At 42.7% G+C, this 17,642-nt stretch overlaps 1 non-coding gene and 1 pseudogene across 2 annotated transcripts in view; both read right to left on the bottom strand.

Annotated features, from left to right (window-relative positions):
• Positions 1 to 736: 736 nt before the first annotated feature.
• LOC110534472 (uncharacterized) overlaps positions 737 to 17,642 on the bottom strand; it is a 42,136-nt pseudogene continuing 25,230 nt past the window's right edge. Inside the window, exons 9-12 of the transcript XR_016483873.1 lie at positions 6,301 to 6,462; positions 2,493 to 2,657; positions 2,086 to 2,197; positions 737 to 1,901 (exon numbers count right to left, since the gene is read on the bottom strand). The product of XR_016483873.1 is annotated as an uncharacterized LOC110534472 (transcript). The remainder of the gene's footprint in view (positions 1,902 to 2,085; positions 2,198 to 2,492; positions 2,658 to 6,300; positions 6,463 to 17,642) is intronic.
• LOC118937066 (U7 small nuclear RNA) lies at positions 17,579 to 17,631 on the bottom strand. Its single transcript, XR_005034463.1, has one exon. It is a non-coding gene; the product is annotated as a U7 small nuclear RNA (small nuclear RNA).

Below are 17,642 nucleotides of genomic sequence, written 5' to 3'. Positions count from 1 at the left end.
CGGAACACGCACCTGAACTGACTCCTTTTTTATATGTATAAAAAAAAATGTACTCCCCTTTTTCTCCCCAATTTTATGGTATCCAATTGTTAGTAGTTACCATCTTGTCTCATCGCTACAACTCCCGTACGGGCTCGGGAGAGACGAAGGTCGAAAGCCATGCGTCCTCCGAAACACAACCCAACCAAGCCGCACTGCTTCTTAACACAGCGCGCATCAAACCCAGAAGCCAGCTGCACCAATGTGTCGGAGGAAACACTGTGCACCTGGCGACCTGGTTAGCGTGCACTGCGCCCGGCCCGCCACAGGAGTTGCTGGTGCGAGATGAGACAAGGATATCCCTACCTGCCAAACTCTCCCTAACCCGGACGACGCTAGGCCAATTGTACGTGGACCTCCCGGTCGCGGTCGACTGCGACAGAGCCTGGGCTCGAACCCAGAGTCTCTGGTGGCACAGCTAGCACTGCGATGCAGTGCCTTAGACCACTGCGCCACCCGGGAGGCTATGACTCCATTCTAATGCGATCGGTTTGTCTAAAGTGCGTGGTCAAAGTCTAACACTGTAAGATCGTATTTTAGAACTTAGCAAGTCATGTTGGAAATATAATACGCTTTCAAATGATGCCCACCTGACCCAGATTGAGATTTATAATGGAACGTTTTTGAATTGCTTAAATGCCTTATATGTCACATTGTCTCGATGCAATATTCTACCCAGAAAAATTCAACACTGAAATCTGTTACTCTCGTTATTCCAAATGCAACTGTGGATCTTTTCTGCTGACAACAATTAAAATGAATTGTCTTTAATGTAGGATTTGATCTAAAAGTCAGAAGCTATCGAGTGGAATGATTACTTTTATGTTAAAGAGTGGAATGTTTTTTCAGCTGGTGTATCCTAAGGTAGCTCCTCTCTGAGAACCTCTTCCTGCAGTGCGTAGGAGGCCTCTATCCCGTGTGGAACTTCAGGTGCATCTTCAGCTGATTCTGGCGGGAGAACTTCTTTTCACACTGGGGGCAGCTGAAGGGTTTCTCCCCTGTGTGGACCCTAAGGTGCCTCTTCATGTGACCAGCCTGGGTGAAGCACATGTGACACTGGGTACAGCTGAAGGGTTTCACCCCTGTGTGGACCCTCTGGTGCCTATTCAGGTTGGAGGAGTGTGAGAAACTAGCCTGGCAAAGGTGGCAGCTGAATGGTTTCTCCCCTGTGTGCATCCTCTGGTGGATCTCCACCTGTTTAGGGAAACTGAAGGCTTTCCCACAGAACGGACATGGGAAGCGCTTCTCTTTGTCACCGGATCTGCTTACAGCATTACTACCACTACTGTCATTTGTCAATGGGCTTGTGTAGCCATTTAGTGTTGAGGCACTGGCATTGTCTGAGGTCTGGTTTAACATTAGGAGAGTGTGAGGAGGATGAAGGCCAGGAAGTGTCTGTGTTGTCACAGGGTCCATGTTCCAGTTGATAGATCCTATAGAAGGCAGGCTGAAGGCAGCACCTGTTGGGGGGTTACACTGAGGCGCCAACAGTCTCTTTGAATCACAACTATAGGAGCAGGATGGAGCATCGCTAGCAGAGTCTGTGTCTGTTCTGTCCTGCCGCATATGGACACCTCCCCGTCCCTGCAGACCAAATCTAAACCTCGTCCTGGTCTCAGCCAGTCTGTTGTCATGGAGATTAAGTTTGGTTGTTGTTTTGAGTTCGACCGTCTGTTTCTGGTTGTGGTTAACAGTGTTGTTCCCCAGCCCAGAGTTGAGGACGCTGTCCCATCCACTGACCTCCACTATGTCGCCTCTGGTCCTGGCCTGCTCAGTGATGTCGTCCCCTGGGCCCTTGGCTGCACCAGTCTGGGAATCCAAGATGGCCGCCCAATCTCCTCTTTTAGCCCCCAGCCAACCACCTGCAGGAAGAGGTTACAAAATAGACTTTACAAAAATGGCAGAGAACTCTACATATGGAGTTTTGTTTGTCAATTACCTGGTCAAGTTCACACATTGTAAAGTCTTTAAAACAATAGCCAGGTGCAACACTATTCCTATTGAATATCTATTACTGTATGTAGGCTATATGTATTTCTCTCTTACCTTGCTTCCCCATCTTTAGTCCACTCAGCAGATCAATGCTCTCTGGTCCATCCTCTATTGTCTCCTCTTTGATCAGCAGAAGATCAGGCTTCCCATCCTCCATGTCTACTGACTGTTAGAGATACAGAGTGAGAGGATGTTGGACCAAGAAATGCAAATGTGTTAGTTGATTTGATTACTTGACACTCTTTAATGGTTTGATAATAGAAAGACATGGTCCCACACTTAAGACAGAATTTATCAAGACCAGGGGCCATATCCATAAAGATTCTCAGAGTAGAAGTGCTGATCAAGGATCAGCTCCCCACCAACATACTCTCATTATGATCTGTGATCAGCCCTGAGACACTTTGTGTATACAGGCCCTGACCTAATACCATTCAGACAGTAGTTCACAGTGGGCTCACCTCAGTGAGACTGTGTGTGGTCCTGTGCTGCTCAGCTGGTTCCTCTGTGGGTTCAGGAGGAGGTGTAGTCTGGTTGTCCTCCATGACCATGGTCCCCTCAGGGTTCCCCAGACCCTCCTCACACCCCTCCTCCTTCACCAGCAGCACCTCTGGACCCTCCTCCTCCTGGAAGAGACAGGTGATACAGATTACACAGACATACTCCCTCAGGTATGTACACACAGATACATACACGTTCAACATGGAGTATTAACCCATCCCCACTATGTTTGAGTCCTATACTGTAGTTACAGAATGACTTCATTGTTGTTAAACCCATCATGGTGGATAAAAACAAGTCAGTTATGACAAGTCAAAAGTCATCATCAGACAAACCTGACTAAACTATGAGGTGTACAGTAGGTGTTAGTTATGTGGGTATGTGTAGGTATATTTAGTAAGTGTATAATGGTTATAAAGCGCTGATGTGTGTATGCAGAATAGGGTGAGATCAGATGTGATGTGTACAAAAGAGTCTCAATGAAAGTCTTAGGATGAAAAGTCCCATTTTGTATTTATTAAACATAAACAAGTTTTAAATACACCATATGAAAACTACACGTCTCAACAAATAATCTGCATGAACTTAATGTGTATTCAGTTGAATGGAGTTGAATGGAAGTAATGAACTAGGTATGTGTGAATATCATATATCCTACAACAGTGTTTCCCAACTCCAGTCCTCATGTCCCCCAACAGAACACATTTTTATTGTAGCACTGGACAAGCACACCTTTAATGTTTTTATTTAACCTTTATTTAACTAGGCAAGTCAGTTAAGAACAAATTCATATTTTCAATGACGACCTAGGACCAGTGGGTTAACTGCCTTGTTCAGAGGCAAAACGACAGTTTTTTAACCTTGTCAGCTCGGGGATTCGTTCTTGCAACCTTTCGGTTACTTGTCCAACGCTCTAACCACTAGGCTACCTGATTCAACTTGTCAACTCATCATCAAGCCCCCTGAGGGGCGACAACGAAAATGTGTTCTGTTGGCGGACTTGAGGACTGGAGTTGGTAAAAACTTGCTTACACAGTACAAACACTATGTAACAAACTTTTTAGGCTTACACTGTATATGCCTTATGCAGTGCCTTCAGAAAGGATTTATACCCCTTGACTTATTCCACATTTTGTTGTGTTTTACAGCCTGAATTCAAAAAATATTTTTCCTCGCCCGTAACACAATACCCCATAATGACAAAGTGAAAATATGTTTTCAGAAATTTTTGCAAATGCATTGAAAATGAAATACAGAAATATGAAGTTTACATAATTTTTCACACTCCTGAGTCAATACATGTTAGAATCACACTCGGCAGCGAGTCTTTCTGGGTAAATCTTGAATAGCTTTGCACACCTGGATTGTACAATATTTGCACATCATTCAAGCTCTGTCAAGTTGGTTTTTGATCATTGTTAGAAAGCCATTTTCAACTCTTGCCATAGAATTTTAAAGCCGATTTAAGGCTACTCAGGAACATTCAATGTCGTCTTGGTAAGCAACCAGTGTATATTTGGCCTTGTGTTTGAGGTTATTGTCCTGCTGAAAGGTGAATTTGTCTCCCAGTGTCTGTTGGAAAGCAGACGGACACAGGTTTTCATCTAGGATTTTGCCTGTGCTTAGCTCTATTATTTTTATGATAAAAAATAAATAATAATAATTCTAGTCCTTGCTGTTGACAAGCATACCCATAACATGATGCAGCCACCACCATGCTTGAAAATATGAAGAGTGGCACATGTTGTGTTGGATTTGCCCCAAACATAACACTTTATTCAGGACATAAAGTTAATTTCTTAGCCACATCTTTTTCAGTTTTACTTGTGCCATATTGCAACAGGATGCATGTTTTGGAATATTCTTATTCTGTACAGGGGTCCTTCTTTTCACCATGTTAATTAGATTAGTATTGTGGAGTAACTACAATGTTATTGATCCATCCTGAGTTTTCTCCCATCACAGCCATTGAACTCTGTAACTGTTTTAAAGTCACAATTGGCCTCATGGTGAAATCCCTGAGCAGTTTCCTTACTCTCCGGCAAATAAGTTAGGAAGGACACCTGTATCTTTGTAGTAACTGGGTGTATTCATACACCATCCAATGTGTAATTAATAACTTCACCATGCTCAAAGGGATATTTCAATGTACAGCATTTTTATATTTTTTAGGTGTTCTTCGTGCGACATTGCAAAACCTCCCTGGTCTTTGTGGTTGAATTTGTGTTTTCACTGCTCAACTGAGGGACCTTACAATTATCTGTATGTGTGGGGTACAGAGATGAGGTAGTCATTCAAGATTCATGTTAAAACACTATTATTGCAGACAGAGTAAGTCCATGCAACTTATTATGTAACTTGTTAAGCAAATGTTTACTCCTGAACTTGTTTAGGCTTGCCATAACAAAAGGGGTTGATTACTTAATGATATTTCAGCTTAGAATTTTTTATTCATTTGTAAAAATCATAATTCCACTTTCACATTATGGGTTATTGTGTGTAGGCCAGTGACACAAAATGTGGAAAAAGTCCAGGGGTTTGAATACTTTCTGAAGTTACTGTATTTCCCACAATGCCTGGGCCTTGCACTTCAACGCTCTTAGTTGTAGAAATTAACCCACTACTGTTGTTTACTTTTTGCATCTACATCATCTCAATGAGTGTTCCTTTAATGCAGGGACTGATCTAAATGTCAGAAGCTATCAAGTGGTATGGTTACTTTCTATGTTACGGAGTGGAATGTTTTTTTTGCAGGTGTATCCGGAGGTAGTTCCTCTGTGAGAACCTCTTCCCACAGTGATTACAGGTGAATGGCCTCTCTCCCGTGTGGACCCTTTGGTGCCTCTTCAGGTCACCAGCCTGAGCGAAGCACATGTGACACTGGGTACAGCTGAAGGGTTTCACCCCTGTGTGGACCCTCTGGTGCCGCTTCATGGTTCCAGCCTGGGCGAAGCGCATGTGACACTGGGTACAGCTGAAGGGTTTCTCCCCTGTGTGGACCCTCTGGTGGATCTCCACATTCTGGAGGCACCTGAAGCCTTTGTTACAGAACATGCAGAGGAACCGTTTCTCTTTAATATTGCCTGATGTGACTCCTCCTCCCTGAGCCTGGACTCTAGCTCTGTTGTTTGAGTTCAATACCTGATCGAAAAGGATGCGGTTTTCTGAATCGGAAGGCCCCAATGACGTGGACACTGGGTCACGATCCCCGAAAGCGTCTAAAGAGGAGTGGGTCGCAACATTCAGATTTGTCTCTAAGCTTTCACTGTAGTCTAAGAAGTCACTGGTGTTGCCCTGGAAGTGTCCTTCTCCTAAGTGAGTCTTGTCGGCATTCCATGTCAGAGGAGTGTCGTCCTCCACTTTAACAGTCACCTCATCTACGACAAGACCCTCCCCTTTCTTGTCTAGGCACCCTTCAGTGTATACACTACTACTGTACCGGTTCCAGTCCCCTCTAAACAGATCAGTCTGTGTCTTTAAACCCAAGGGCATGTTGCCAGGGTCCGTTGCTGTAGTGTAAGAACAAGACAGATCATCACCACCAGTGTCTAATGTGTCACCATCTCCACGGGAATTAACCATCCTCTGGTTCTGATGTAATACCGGTAAATACTCTGAGCCAGGAGCAGGAGGACAGCCCAGTCTCCCCAGCACCATTCTCTCTGGGTCTGATATTTGGTCAGATCCTGTGTGTAAAAGCCTGTGTGTCACAGTTAAAGTCTCTGTGTCGGTCTCTGACTTGAGGACGTCGTTCGGCGTTCCACTGACCTCCATGATGCTGCGTCGGGTCTTGGGCTGGGGTGTGGCGTCGAGGTCCTCCGTGGATTCAGGGGGCGCTCCAATTTGGATGTCTCTGCTGTGCTGTGGGTCCTCCTCTCCTTCAGACTTCTCCTGCTTGACCCCAGGACCTACAGCCTCTGCATCTGCAGCCTGACACAAGAAGAGAGGAGGTTGTTACCAGTAACTAGTTGAATTGGATAAAAATGTCATAGGGAAGTCTCACAAGCTCCTCTATGGCAGATACATAAGGATGTACATGTAAGCCAGTGAATAGCCTTTCTGAAAAACGGGCCACATTTGATTTACAAAGTAACATATTTTTTATGCAACTCTATTCCACTAACCTCAATCAAGATAATGTGCTGGGTTGAGGTTCCAATTTCCTCATCAACAGTGCTTGGTTTGTCATCTCTCCATGTATTGTGTCCCCCTGGCTTCACAAAGTTCCTGTGGCTTCCAGTGAGATATCCTTCACCTAAAAAAATGATTGGGGGGAAAGAGGTAGATTAGCTACTGTCAATGCTCAATGGTATTTTGTAAAATAAAAAAATTAAATGTTTTATCCCATATTTTTTTTTATGTGTGTGTGTGTATATATATACAGTGCCTTGCGAAAGTATTCGGCCCCCTTGAACTTTGCGACCTTTTGCCACATTTCAGGCTTCAAACATAAAGATATAAAACTGTATTTTTTTGTGAAGAATCAACAACAAGTGGGACACAATCATGAAGTGGAATGACATTTATTGGATATTTCAAACTTTTTTAACAAATCAAAAACTGAAAAATTGGGCGTGCAAAATTATTCAGCCCCTTTACTTTCAGTGCAGCAAACTCTCTCCAGAAGTTCAGTGAGGATCTCTGAATGATCCAATGTTGACCTAAATGACTAATGATGATAAATACAATCCACCTGTGTGTAATCAAGTCTCCGTATAAATGCACCTGCACTGTGATAGTCTCAGAGGTCCGTTAAAAGCGCAGAGAGCATCATGAAGAACAAGGAACACACCAGGCAGGTCCGAGATACTGTTGTGAAGAAGTTTAAAGCCGGATTTGGATACAAAAAGATTTCCCAAGCTTTAAACATCCCAAGGAGCACTGTGCAAGCGATAATATTGAAATGGAAGGAGTATCAGACCACTGCAAATCTACCAAGACCTGGCCGTCCCTCTAAACTTTCAGCTCATACAAGGAGAAGACTGATCAGAGATGCAGCCAAGAGGCCCATGATCACTCTGGATGAACTGCAGAGATCTACAGCTGAGGTGGGAGACTCTGTCCATAGGACAACAATCAGTCGTATATTGCACAAATCTGGCCTTTATGGAAGAGTGGCAAGAAGAAAGCCATTTCTTAAAGATATCCATAAAAAGTGTCGTTTAAAGTTTGCCACAAGCCACCTGGGAGACACACCAAACATGTGGAAGAAGGTGCTCTGGTCAGATGAAACCAAAATTTAACTTTTTGGCAACAATGCAAAACGTTATGTTTGGCGTAAAAGCAACACAGCTGAACACACCATCCCCACTGTCAAACATGGTGGTGGCAGCATCATGGTTTGGGCCTGCTTTTCTTCAGCAGGGACAGGGAAGATGGTTAAAATTTATGGGAAGATGGATGGAGCCAAATACAGGACCATTCTGGAAGAAAACCTGATGGAGTCTGCAAAAGACCTGAGACTGGGACGGAGATTTGTCTTCCAACAAGACAATGATCCAAAACATAAAGCAAAATCTACAATGGAATGGTTCAAAAATAAACATATCCAGGTGTTAGAATGGCCAAGTCAAAGTCCAGACCTGAAACCAATCCAGAATCTGTGGAAAGAACTGAAAACTGCTGTTCACAAATGCTCTCCATCTAACCTCACTGAGCTCGAGCTGTTTTGCAAGGAGGAATGGGAAAAAATGTCAGTCTCTCGATGTGCAAAACTGATAGAGACATACCCCAAGCGACTTACAGCTGTAATCGCAGCAAAAGGTGGCGCTACAAAGTATTAACTTAAGGGGGCTGAATAATTTTGCACGCCCAATTTTTCCGTTTTTGATTTGTTAAAAAAGTTTGAAATATTCAATAAATGTCGTTCCACTTCATGATTGTGTCCCACTTGTTGTTGATTCTTCACAAAAAATACAGTTTTATATCTTTATGTTTGAAGCCTGAAATGTGGCAAAAGGTCGCAAAGTTCAAGGGGGCCGAATACTTTCGCAAGGCACTCTGTATATATATATATATATATATATATATATATATATATATATACACACACACATATATAAACCCTACCACCCCTCCCCCAATTGGAGTAAACTAATAAACAATAACACTTACGCTTCTACCTTCATACCTTATACATACTATACACATTTTCAGACAATCTATTTTACAATAGTTATATTTTGTTTGTTTTTAGTCCTGGCCTTCCTCCATTTCTGATGTCCATCCAAATATTGCAATTCTTCCGCCATTCCTGGACCGGTGACCAAAATCGAGCTACATATGGGCAGTACCAAAATAAAAGATCTAAGGACTCTGCCTCCTCGCAGCAAAATCTGCAGAGCTGGGAAGATTGTATCCCCCATATATATATATATATATATTCTATTGGTTGCAAGAATTTGGTATAATCATTTAAATTTTAAAATGTGAAGTTCCAGCGTCATTTTGCTTGTCAATTCATTTAACCACAATATTTGTTGTATTATTTGTTCAGTCTTTTCAGGTGGATTAAACAAAAATTGCAAACAACTTTCTAAGGCTTGTTTAAAAAATAACAATATATTGGAGATTATTTCGTTTTCAAATAACCGAAAGTGAGCAGTTGTAATCTGAATAAAGGGAAAAAGGCCATTATTTAACATGGGGTGAGACATTCTTACTAATTTACTAGAGAACCATTTTGGATTTAAGTATAACTTTTGTATGACTGATGCATTTAGTGAGAGGTCTAATGCTTTAATATTTAATCATTTCTGCCCTCTGAATTCACATTCATTATATAAATAGGCCCTTTTAATTTTGTCTGGCTTGCCATTCCAAATAAAATGGAAACTTTTTTGTTCATGTAAATAAAAAAAGCAGGTTAGGTGTAGGAAAAACCACAAGCAAATAGGTCAACTGTGATATGACTAAAGAGTTCATCAGGGCGATTTTTCCACAAATAGGTATTTTCCTTTCCATAGTAGCAAGATAATATCTATTTTTGCTAACTTTGTATAAAAATGTATTGGAGTGAGATCATTTCTTTCTTTCGGGATATGTCTACCGAGTATGTCCACATCCGCGTCAGACCCTTTTATTGGTAAACTACACAGTAATGTAAAAGTTGATTTTTTTTAGTGATCCAATACGTAATATAGTAGACCTACCATCATTTGGTTTTAATCCAGAGGTTAGAAAAAATATCTAGATCCTCTGAGGCTGTGGAGGGATTCTAATTGTGGTTTAAAAAAAAAAACATGAATCAGTGTACAATGAATGACACCTTTGTTTTTGGATTTCTCATGGATTTCTCATCCCTTAATATTATTGTTGGATCAAATTTTTTCAGCTAACATTTCAATGGTAATAATAAATAGATATGCCGATAGTGGACAACCTTGTTTTACTCCTCTTGACGGTTTAAAACTTTGATGTAGCCATTATTTACTATTTTACACCTAGGGTTACTATATATATAACTAACTAATTTTTTTTAAGAGGTTCTCCAAAATTGAAATATTCTAGGCATTTATATATAAACTCCAGTCGTACTTTATCAAAAGCCTTTTCAAAGTCAGCTATGAAAACCAGGCCCCGCAGCCTCTGCCTTCTCGTCCAGGCAATGTGCCAAGTTTTTGGCGACAAAAGCATGAAACTTGGTACACTTGTACAATTTGGTTCCTTGGTTCCTTCACATTTTCGGATACGGAGGCGTCGCAAAAATGCCTCTTGGCGGCCGCGGCAGCCATTTTCCATTCCGCCATAACCAAATAATGTATTTTGCATCATATCTTCGAATCAAACATGATAACACAGAATAGGTGATGTCTACCCCTGTGTTTTGATGGTCAATGACTACAATGATACCATGCACATCATCACAAATGCCCCCTGGCTTCCGTGGAGGCCATTATGCTATTATGCCATTACTGGACAATGTATTTTCCATCATATCGTCTGAACCAAACATGATAACACAGGAAAGGTCTACCCTGCACAGGAAAGGTCTACCCTGTCATGACGTGCCCTTTTTGGGTGAGGAACATAGCCCTCTCTCTCCCACCACAGGTTTGATGGTCATAAATACCTAAAACTCTGTACCCCCCTCAGCCAAAATGAAGGTTGAGAATCCCTTTGTTACCACAGAGAAAGACTGCAGTATGGTAACGTCAAAAGGTTGAATAATTTAACAGTATTTCTTTATTCCAAGCAGTTGGAGTGGTCCGTGGACACTTAAGGAACAGTCATGTCAAGTTTGTTTCATTTGGTGACCTCATGAAGGACAGGAGACAAACATTACTGTTTCTTTGTTTGTATACACTTCTCAATTATGGGGTTTACATCTGAATGTTGTATCAAATAAATGATAGAGTATAGAAATACTTTTGAAAAGATGAAAAGTGATGTTAGCCTTCTAAATGAGTAAGGGTTTTCATATAAAGTTTTAACTAGTCAGTGACCACACCCCCGTGAGCACAGACATTTACATCGGCATCATGGAACGCCCCCTTTTCTACTCTAGTATAAAAGCCACTTCCAAAATGTTTTACATTAGTCAAGATAACGCCGTGATGGGGTCGCCACGTTTAAATGGCTACTACTCTCTAGAGACCAAAACATGCTGGTGTGAAGTGGTTTAAACTACAACTCTACAAAAGGACAAGACCAGAGAACGTGGAGATCATCCCCACGCTGAAATTGTGAAAATCTACAAACTAAAGACCAATTATTCGGGCTGCAGCTGTTTCAATACTTTAGTCTGGTAAACGCATCCAATCTAAGAACATCTCTGACGTATCCATTATAACAACATACAACCACGAAAGACCTTGGGACTTCTGGGGAACGCAACCAGAGACCCTCTGATGAACTATTATCCAGCAGACGGACCGGCAATCACAGAGAGGGACAACAAAGGCATACACTTGTAAATATGTAAATTGCTATTTAATTTTCTAATGAGCGGCTGTTCATGTTCAAAGTAGTGCATGTTCATTTACATGAGTGTAGTTATGAACTGTATTACAGTGGTTCCACTGAGTTTCCTGCTCTTGAGCTTTCCCCACTGCTTTCCTTTCTCTACCAAGCAGTCATATCGGTTTCATCCGCTAGGGACTTTTCTTTGATGTTCATTTAGAAAGGAACTAATTCTAAATTTTTAAAAGTATTACTATACTTACATATTTGCATGACACCCGAAGTCAACAGGATAAAAAAAACAATAATCATATATTAAATAAGTATTTAAAAGCACACTAAACATGATGACAGACTAATCATGGAGAACACTAAACATGATGAGACTAACCAGGGACGTGAACTAGACAGACGATAAAAGCTAAGACAACAGAGAATCCAGGTAAGCGTGTGTGAAGAAGTGTGTTAGTGTGGACCTGAATATGTGCATGGATTGTGAGGTTGACATGGAGAGGGAGTTCCAACGTTGGGGAGCTGCACTGCTAAAAGTCTGGTCTCACATGGAGCAGAGCCTGGTGCGAGGGAGGGTGAGGAGGCAAGTGTCAGAGGAGTGAAGTGAACAGGTGGGAGTGAAGGGGTGCAGGTGGTCAGTAATGTATGTGGGCGCCAGTCCATTGAGTGCTTTGTAGGTGAGCATGAGCAATTTGAAGATGATCCTGTATTGAACTTGGAGATAGTGGAGTTTGATGAGGGTGGGTTGATGTAGTCCCCAAGGTCTCGCGTGTGCGAGGACTCTCAACTGCATTTTTTACATGTTGAAGTCTGTCCAGTGTTTTGGTGGGGAGTCCGTAGTGAATGGCGCTGCAGTAGTCAAAGAGTGATAAAAACAAGTGTGAATGAGGGTTTCAGCACCTCTACAATCTTTAAGGCCACCGACTGAAGCAAACTAAACCTGCATTTATATGCTCACCTTGGCAGAGCAATTCAAAATAAAAGTTTGTCAATAATATTTTCAGCAGAGATATTTGTCACTAGTGCTCATTATTCTTTATCTGGAGTTAATGTATTCTGCGTTTTGTGTTTGTTCCCACAGGCTGTTCCATCTACAAGTGCAACCTTGGTTTTAGGGTGCAGGCTCACTTCCATTGTTTTTGCGAGTCTTTGTTTTTGAATAAGAATCAGTTCCTCCAACACTTGAATAAAAGCCATGGGACATCACCCACCAGGGGGAGAGGCAGGGACATCACACACTCAAGCCTTTTTGCTTGACATCATGGGAAAATCAAAATAAATCAGCTAAGACCTCAGGAAAAAATGTGTAGACCTCCACAATTCTGATTCATCCTTGGGAGCAATTTCCAAATGACTGAAGGTACCACGTTCATCTGTACAAACAATAGTACGCAAGTAAGAACACCATGGGACCACGTAGCTGTCATACCGCTCAGGAAGGAGAAGCGTTCTGTCTCCTAGAGATGAACGTACAATGGTGCGAATAGTGCAAATCCATCCCAGAACAACAGCAAAGGACCTTGTGAAGATGCTGGAGGAAACAAATGCAAAAGTTTCTATATCCACAGTAAAATGAGTCCTATATCAATATAACCGGAAAGGCCGCTCAGCAAGGAAGAAGCCACTGCTTCAAAGCCGCCATAAAAAAGCCAGACTACAGGTTACAACTGCACATGGGGACAAAGATCGTAATTTTTGAAGAATTGTCCTCTGGTCTGATGAAACACAAATGGAACTGTTTGGCCATAATGACCATTTATGTTTGGAGGAAAAAGGGGAACGCTTGCAAGCCGAAGAACATCATCCCAACCATGAAGCACGGGGGTGGCAGCATCATGTTGTGGGAGTGCTTTACTGCAGGAGGGACTGGTGCACTTCACAAAATAGATGGCATAATAAGAAAGTAAAATGATGTGGATATATTGAAGCAACATCTCAAGACATCAATCAGGAAGTTAAAGCTTGGTTGCAAATTGGTCTTCCAAATGGACAATGACACCAAGCACACTTCCAAAGTTGTGGAAAAATGGCTTAGGGACAACAAAGTCAAGGTATTGGAGTGGCCATCACAAAGCTCTGACCTCAATCCCATAGTGTGTGGGATTTTACATTACTGTGTAGTTTACCAATGTGTGGGCAGAACTGAAAAAGCGTGTGCGAGCAAGGAGGCCTTACAAACCTAACTAAGTTACACCAGCTCTGTCAGGAGGAATGGGCCAAAATTCCCCCAACGTATTGTGGGAAGCTTGTGGAAGGCTACCCGAAACGTTTGACCCAAGTTAAACAATTTAAAGGCAAAGCTACCAAATATTAATTGAGTGTATGTCAACTTCTGACCCACAGGGAATGTAATGAAAGAAATAAAAGCTGAAATAAATCACTCCACTATTCTTCTGACATTTCACATTCTTAAAATAAAGTGGCCTAAGACAATTAATTTTTACTAGGATTAAATGTCAGGAATTGTGAAAAACTGAGTTGAAATGTATTTGGCTAAGGTGTATGTAAACTTCTGACTTCAACTGTAAAAACTAGCAAACGGTAGTACGCCCCAAAGGCAAAATGAAAAAAAAATGGAAAAATCTGGCCAAGCATGTATTAAGTACTCAGGTGTTCACAGTGGGGATGTCACTTCAACTTCAAACCTGCCCAGCCAGTTCCTGGATCCAACGAAGGAAAATGTATTATTTGCTGTTGTCAAAACAATGCACGGTTCAAGTGTGCCTTTTCACATACAGAGAAAGGAGGAGGCACATGAAGTGTTCTGCGAGTCACCTCAATGCCCGTCTAACCATGAACTAGTACAACAATCAAGTGTTATTTTCTTTCAAATAGTTAGTGGACTATTGTACATTACAGTGGAAATTGAAAACATGAGGGAAGATGTTTTGTCGGAGATGGTAGAAAATAAATGGTTTGGAGAAAAAAAATTCTGAGTGTCTGAAGCTCAATAAGAATAACAATAACAAGGCTATATACAGGGGGCACCGGTACCAAGTCAGGGTGCAGGTGTACAGGCTAGTTGAGGTAATCTGTACTTGTAGGTGGGGGCGAAGTGACTATGCATAGGTAACAAACAAACAGCGAGTAGTAGCAGTGTGCAAGGGGGAGGGGGGGGGGGGGGGGGGGGGGTCAATGTAAATTGTCCGGGTGGCGATTTTTATGAATTGTTCAGCAGTCTAATGGCTTGGGGGTAGAAGCTGTTGAGGAGCCTTTTGGTCCTAGACGGCAAGCGCTCCGGTACCGCTTGCTGTGTGGTAGCAGAGAAAACAGTCTATAACTTGGGTGACTAGAGTCTCTGACAATTTTTAGGGCTTTCCTCTGACACCGCCTATTATATAGGTCCTGGATGGCAGGAAGTGATGTACTGGGCCGTTTGCACTACCCTCTGTAGCACCTTACGGTCAGATGCCGAGCAGTTGCCATAACAGGAGGTGATGCAACCGGTCAGGATGCTCTCGATGGTGCAGCTATAGAACATTTTGAGGATCTGGGGGCCCATGCCAAATCTTTTCAGTCTCATGAGGGGGGAAAGGGTTGTCATCCTCTTCACAACTGTCTTGGTATGTTTGGACCATGATAGCTAGTTGGTGATGTGGACACCAAGGAACTTGAAACTCTCGACTCGCTCTACTACAGCCCCGTCGATGTTAATAGGGGCCTGTTCGGCCCGCCTTTTCCTGTAGTCCACGATCAGCTCCTTTGTCCTGCTCACATTGAGAGGTTGTTGTCCTGGCACCACACTGCCAGTTCTCTGACCTCCTCCCTATAGGCCATCTCATTGTTGTCGGTGATCAGGCCACTGTTGTGTCGTCAACAAACTTAATGATGGTGTTGGAGTTGTGTTTGGCCACGCAGTCGTGGGTGAACAGGGAGTACAGGAGGGAACTAAGTACTGAGGGGCCCCACTTTTGAGGATCAGCATGGCGGACAACACGTTGCCCGTCAGGAAGTCCAGGATCCAGTTGCAAAGGGAGGTGTTTAGTCCCAGTGTCCTTAGCTTAGAGATGAGCTTCGTGGGCACTATGGTGTTGAACGCTGAGCTGTAGTTGAACAGCATTCTCACATAGGTGTTCCTTTTGTCCAGGTGAGAAAGGGCGGTGTGGAGTGCGATTGAGATTGCATCATCTGTGGATCTGTTGGGGCGGTATGCAAATTGGAGTGGGCCTAGGGTGTCCAGGAGGATGCTGCTGATGTGAGCCATGGCCGGCTTTTCAAAGCACTTCATGGCTACCGATGTGAGTGCCACGGGGCGGTAATCATTTAGGCAGGTTACCTTCGCTTCCTTGAGCACAGGGACTATGGTGGTCTGCTTGTAGGTATTAAAGACTCCGTCAGGGAGAGGTTGAAAATGTCAGTGAAGACACTTGCCAGTTGGTCCGTGCATGCTTTGAGTACACGTCCTGGTAATCCGTCTGGCCCAGCGGCTTTGTGAATATTGACCTGTTTAAAGGTTTTGTTCACATCGGCTACCGAGAGCGTTTTCACACAGCCATCCAGAACAGCTGGTGCTCTCGTGCATGCTTCAGTGTTGCTTTCCTCAAAGTGAGCATAAAAGGTATTTAGCTCATCTGGTAGGCTCGCGTCACTGGGCAGCTCGCATCTGGGTTTCCCTTTGTGGTCCGCAATAGTTTTCAAGCCCTGCCAGATCCGACGAGCGTGAGAGCCGATGTAGTAGGATTCAATATTAATATTGTATTGTCGCTTTGCTTGTTTGATGGTTCGTCTGAGGGCATAGCGGGATTTTTTACAAGTGTCCTGATTAGTCTCCCGCTCCTTGAAAGTGGCAGCTTTAGCCTTTAGCTCAATGCGCTTGTTGCCTGTAATCCATGGCTTCTGGTTGGGATATGTACGTACAGTCACTGTGGGGACGATGTCATCGATGCACTTATTGATGAAGCCGATGACTGAGGTGGTGTATTCCCCAATGCCATTGGATGGAACATATTCCAGTCTGTGCAAGCAAAACAGTCCTGTAATGTAGTATCCATGTCATCTGACCACTTGCGTATTGAGCGAGTCACTGGTATTTCCTTAGAATTGTGGTCCGATTTGCCAAATGGAGGGCGGGGGAGAGCTTTCTATGCATCTCTGTGTGTGGAGTAAAGATGGTCTAGGATTTTTTCCCCCCTGGTTGCACATGTGACATGCTGGTAAAAATTTGGTAAAACTGATTTTAATCCCGCCTGCATTAATTAAAGTCCCTGGCCACTAGGAGCGCCGCTTCTGGGTGAGCATTTTCAGCGTTGGTTGAGAGCGATCTTAGTGGCAGCTTCGCTTTGTGGTGGTAAATAGACGGCTACGAATAATACAGATGAGAACTCTCTTGGTAGATAGTGTGGTCGACAGCTTATCGCAAGGTACTCTACCTCAGGCAAGCAATACCTCAAGACTTCTTTAATATTAGACATCGTGCACCAGCTGTTCTTGACAAAAAGACACACACCCACACCCCTCGTCTTACCAGACGTAGTGTCTCTGTTCTGCCGGTGCATGGAAAATCTAGCCAGCTCTATATTGTCAGTTTCTTCGTTCTTTGCACGTTAGCAAGGAGAATGGAAGGCATTGGGAGTTTACTCGCTCGCCTCCGGCTTCTCAGAAGGATCCCTGATCTGCGTCCCCTATTCCGGCGTCTTTTCTTCACGCAAAAAGCGTGGATATGGGCCTGTTCCAGTGAAAGCAGGATATCCTTCTCGTCGGACTCGTTAAAGGAAAAAGTTTATTCAAGTCCGCGGTGAGTAATTACTTTTCTGATGTCCAGAAGTTATTTTGGGTCATAAGAGATGGTAGCAGCAAAATGATGTACAAAAATAAGTTACACAAAACGCAAATTATTATAATTGTTTTTTTAATTGCACAATTGGTTGGGAGAACGTCAGCCATGTTCTTCGGTGCCAACTTCATCTTTTTTTTAAATTGCTGCAAAAACACAACAGGAAAGACTGTAATATTTACTGTTAACTCTTGTATAAATACTGTAGTGAAAAAAAACAGTAGTATATAGTATAGTAATTAGTATTTTTGTGGATTGTTGTATACTGTAGTCATTTTGCGGACTGTAATATACTGTAGTATTTACTGTCATTACCGAAGTATTTACTCGTGTTTTTGTTTTTATTATCTTTGACATAAAAGTGGCTTTCTCCTTGAGGAAACCTACTGGAGAAATACTAAAAGAGCACATTTTACAGACCTGT

This window comes from Oncorhynchus mykiss, chromosome 10, assembly GCF_057628025.1.
Source record: "Oncorhynchus mykiss isolate SJ-2025 chromosome 10, ASM5762802v1, whole genome shotgun sequence".
Classification (NCBI taxonomy): Eukaryota; Metazoa; Chordata; class Actinopteri; order Salmoniformes; family Salmonidae; genus Oncorhynchus; species Oncorhynchus mykiss.
Note: the sequence above shows the minus strand (reverse complement) of the source record. Positions and strands in the feature narration are given on the sequence as shown.